Genomic DNA, 5000 nt, shown 5'->3' with positions numbered 1-5000 from the left:
TTATCATACCGGTGTCTTTATTTTTCATGCTGCGTAGGTTTGTAACTCCTCTGATGCATAGGTAACGTACCTGCAACTGGCAAACACAAAAATACCCTCTGATAACAAGAATAAAGTCCTGTAAAATTACCTACCAATATCTTCTGATTGCCTGCAACTGTCATTCGTTACATGCAAATGCTATTATGATGTCACCTCGTCCTGCTAGCCTGGCTGCAAGGGAAGGCGAAATGGATAGTTACAAACACAGCATTATTTAGAATACCCTATCAAGGTTGATCATGACAGCAGTGATATCAGTGGTGTCCCCTCACTCTACTACTTATATATTTAGGAATGATGCTACAGAAACCTGCCTACTCACAAATTTGGCCCCAGTAGCAGGGGAAAATATTTGGGAAAATGCAAGTTTAAATATGAAGAATGTACAGAATAGACAATTTATAGTCAACTGCAGGGGGCTATGCCCCTGTAGCCTTCTTAATGGGTGATCCTAGGCACTGTGATTGTACTATGAGCATGTCATATATTGATAAATCTAATGCATGTGGCTGCACCCCCTGTGACCCCTTGAGGGAGTTGACCACCCAAACTCCCGCTAGACTACATGGCTTTAATCTTTATGAACGCTGCTCACAGCCTATGTCCAGTCGATACTCCTGAGATTCAGCTCTTTCCTGCTGTGCATACATAGATAAAGAATAATTTCCTCAGTGGGTGTTGGCGGACAGAGCCCCCATCAGCCCTCCCTTTGGGGGTAGTGCCTGAAGAGCATGTCCAGTCATGGCAACTTAGGTTCTTGAATAAATTTTGTAATCTGGAGTTTTTGACTTAGTCTATGGTGAGTGCATCTATACTGTAAAGAATTACCCACAAATGTATGGCAAGACTGATCAGTGGCAAATGACATGGGTACAGAAATGTACCCAGATAATCGCTATCCAGAAATTATGGGAAAAAGGAACTATCATTTCTTAGCTTTATCATGCCTTGACCACCTGGGATGTCTATATTATGCTCTTTCCTGCTATAAATATGTGAAGGATTTGTTGTCCTCCAGAGCAGGGGTTGTGGGGTTGCAAGAGGTGTAGTCTGGCAGGGTGACCGCTCAAGGGGAGAGGGTAGAATTGACAGGGGGTTCTGCCCCGCAATACTCCCCAGGAAACATAGTCTTCACCTTGGTATGCATGGGAAAATAGAGCAAAAAATTGAGAGCACCAAGTATACTTAGACTGTGAGTGGTGATTTCCTTAATCTTTTTCCTATATTCCTGTCTGCAGATTGTGAGTGGTGATTTCATTAATCCTTTTCCTATATTCCTGTCTACAGATTATTTCTTGCTCCAATTAACCCTTTCCCGACGGGTAGTATTCATAGTGGCCCGGGGTCCGCTGCCGGTGGCTTATATCGTCACCCTAGCATGCGCGACCACTCATGCCAAATACCAGCATCCCTTGCCGTTTCTTCGTAATACTACGAGCATATGTTTTATTTTCAGTTATAATTATTTTCTAAAGTCTCTATTTGCCATATTTCCTGATAAATCAAGACTGAAGTATATTTTTGTTGTTATATAGACTCCATAGTTGATAATTATTCACTCTATAGTCTGAATAAAATAGCAGTGTTTGGCATCATGGAGTTGAAATTATAGGTTTGTTGTATATATATATATATTTATTTTTATATATATATATTATATATATATTATATATATATATATATATTTTTTTTTTTTTTTTTTTTTTTTTTTTAGTAAAAATTAGAAAGTCTTAAAAACTATTTAATCATATTTTCAGTGGCAGAAAAATAATATTTTGCCGTGATTGTAACAAAAAAAAAAAAATCATGGCATGTCCATACATACACCATGCCGGGGGCATGTACGTACATGCCCCCAGCAGATATCCAGCCATGCCATGGCATGTACGTACATGCCACCTGTTGGCAAAGGGTTAATGCAACTTTTAGTCCTCTTCAAGAGGATTAAACATTCAATTTGCCCTAGCTTAGTGCACAGACATTGTAAAGATTGATCAAATGATTTTCATGAAGATAAGAAATAAAAGAAAATTGTTACTTTAATTGTTAGCTATTGATATTTGAAGAACAGTGTACTAATCATAATGCCAGTAATAATGATAACATTATCAGTGTTAATAATATTAGGAAAAAAACAAAGCCTCTGAGTCAAGGAATGGGAAAATAAGCTGTGGTCACTAGGGTCTATTTATTGACCCATTGATGGCCGAGTGCTTGTGGAGCCATCAATGCCACTTCGAGTAGCATTGAACTATGATATGGCTTTGCATTTCATCCAAATGAGTGTGTAGTTACCTCTTGATGTTAAGGATTGTTTAGGGGTAAAACTGTTAAAGATAAAGTTATAGAGCTGAAAGTTAGTAATGGGTATATAGGCTATTGCTATAGGCTATTGCTAAAGTTTGGAAGTACTGTTATTACTTAGAGATTAAAATTACCCTGCTTATAAGCTGAAATACAGAATAACACAGATTACCACAACTATCAGAATTATCTGTAATATTTTAAAAAAGTGTCAGTGATACTAACTAGTGGTACTTTTCTTCAGTAAGTATCACTAGAGGCACTGCAGATAGTATTTGAGTGTTCTCCTTAGTAGTTATAATTTCTGTTCTTTAAATTATTATTAACCCAAAAGTTTGAGTCACTTCATATGGGTAAATTTGACCATCAAACAAGTGGGCCTGATAGAGCATTAGCTTTTAAAACTGGCAGGCTATATTGCAGTATGCAGTATGCAAATGGGACATAGTTAGGGAAAACTATTATATATGTACTTTTTGACATCTTTTGTTCAGCATCTAAGCAACAGAGAGCTATCCTCTCTACCCCTATACCTCCTCTTGCTACTTCTGTGCTCCTCCCCTATGTCCCCGCCAGGCCACCAGAAGCCTCAACGCCCTCTATACCATCTCCTGCCTTCATACCCTTAAGGACCTTCTTGCCTTTCATACAGTTACTTCCTGGTGTGGCTGAGCCATTTCCAAGGCTATTTTTGTTCGGTGTTAAAATTGAAATGTCAGTGTTATTTGTAATTGGGGCAAGGAAGGAATTTTGTTTTTTAAGGATTGACATTGTTATTAGTCATATCGGTAATAGTTTTAAGATTTGTTAATATATTGTTCTTTTATTCCTTTGTTTGATGAATGACACTTATCTATTTTTGGGGTTATTTTTTGGTTCATATCAGGAAATATTTTGTTCATTGTTTATTTATTAATTTTTTTAATATTTAAACTTTCAACAAACTTTCTGCTAATGATCAGGACAGAAAACATTTTTGGCAAGATTTTAAAAGTTTGGGAAGGATACCTTTATATATGATGATGAAATTTTCAACTTTTACCCTGTCCTGCATCAAAATAAAGGAATAAGACATAAAATTAACTTTTATTTAATTGATTTGAAACTATCATGTAGAACAGTGATTCTTAACCTGGGGTATGCTCCTAGAGGACATCAAAATTTATAGGTAGGAGGGACATAAACCCAAAGGGAAAATTATAAATTTCATCAATTATATTTGCTATTCTCACAACAGGAGTGTGGGCTAAAATATTAAGAATATTAAGAAAATGCAATGTATCATCTGTACTAGCTAGAGTTTTCTATCATCTACATAGGATTATGATTTTCTATCCTTATTAACCCTTTATCTTGTGAAACCCTTGTGGGGGGTGGAGAGTTAACTGAAATTGTATACTTCTCATTAGTAAACTCCATGCTCCCCCAGTCTAACAATCATACCCCTGGTAATCATATCCACTTACATATTTTTTCAGTTGAGACTATTAAGGCATGCTTTACCTCACCACTTGTATTTACCTAGAAAAAAGAAATAGCCATAGAGCTTCATTTTGAGAATCTGCGAGTTGCTCTTGCAGGTGAAGCTTGGAGGAAAGAACTAATTAATAGAGAGGGCATGATAGTAGTTCCTACAATATCATGCTTATTCCATGAAAATTAGCTGTATGAGAAATGTTTGAAAATAGAGAAAAAATGGCCTGTTATTTGAAAACAATTTTGCAGATTTTTTTTTTCTTATCAATTGGATTTGAATTAGTTGTTTGTCAGAAAAAGGAACTTTTGGGATATTGAGTTCCAGTTAGACCCCTCCCAAACATTATTATTATCAACCTTTCGTTTTAGGAGAAATTTTGTTCCAAAACAGCTGCCGTTTAAATGAATGTCTAATGATACCCATCTATTGATGCCGTTGTAAGATTGTAAGAAAAAGGTAAGAATGAGAATGAATATCTTCACGGCTCAAGAGATGTAGCTGATCAGTTTTAAGTATTTCTAATGAAGATATAATCAAGGCTGGTCAAATACAGCTTGAAAAAAGGGCTTTGCAAAATTAAAACTATAAAGATTTATATTGATCTTTCAAATACAGCAATATCCTCTATCAACCTTTGTATTTGTATGGGTGAGGATGTGCCATGAAGAGGGAAATCAGGTTGGTGATTGTGACCTCACATTTTACAGGATATTACAGTTAGGGTAATTTAACATATTTGTTATGAAAGAAATATAGTCTAGGAGTTTTGAGCATCTATGCAAACATGGGATTATGTCGTTATACCTTTATGCCGCATATGTATTCCTTAGTTGCTATTATCACCAAACCATGAAATATGTTGAGGGGAATCTAAAGTAAACAAAGACAAAAAGATGGATATCTGTATATTTTTAAGTGTTTCTATTTAATCTTGTCCTTCTAGAGTTACCCACTGTAGTGATAATCCTTGTTATGATAAGGGCCAGAGCAACACAAGGAAAATTTCTTGGAAGCTCTTATCTAACTTTGAGGGAAGTACAACTTATTGGTGATTTCTCAAAACAAATATTTAACAGGATTCAAAAATTTTGTCAATGAAAAATTGTGCAAAGTCTCATGCAATTCTCTAACTAAGCTGTAATGAATGACACTTGCTTTATTTCAACCTTTGCTTCTT

The 5000-nt window shown here is 35.8% G+C and overlaps 1 protein-coding gene across 1 annotated transcript in view; it reads left to right on the top strand.

The window, feature by feature from the left end:
- LOC119598174 overlaps positions 1-5000 on the top strand; it is a 16601-nt gene that overhangs the window by 604 nt on the left and 10997 nt on the right. The window lies entirely within an intron of this gene.

The sequence above is a fragment of the Penaeus monodon genome, chromosome 40, assembly GCF_015228065.2.
Source record: "Penaeus monodon isolate SGIC_2016 chromosome 40, NSTDA_Pmon_1, whole genome shotgun sequence".
NCBI classification, from domain to species: Eukaryota; Metazoa; Arthropoda; class Malacostraca; order Decapoda; family Penaeidae; genus Penaeus; species Penaeus monodon.
The sequence above is the reverse complement of the archived record's forward strand: the minus strand, read 5'-3'. Positions and strand labels throughout refer to the sequence as shown.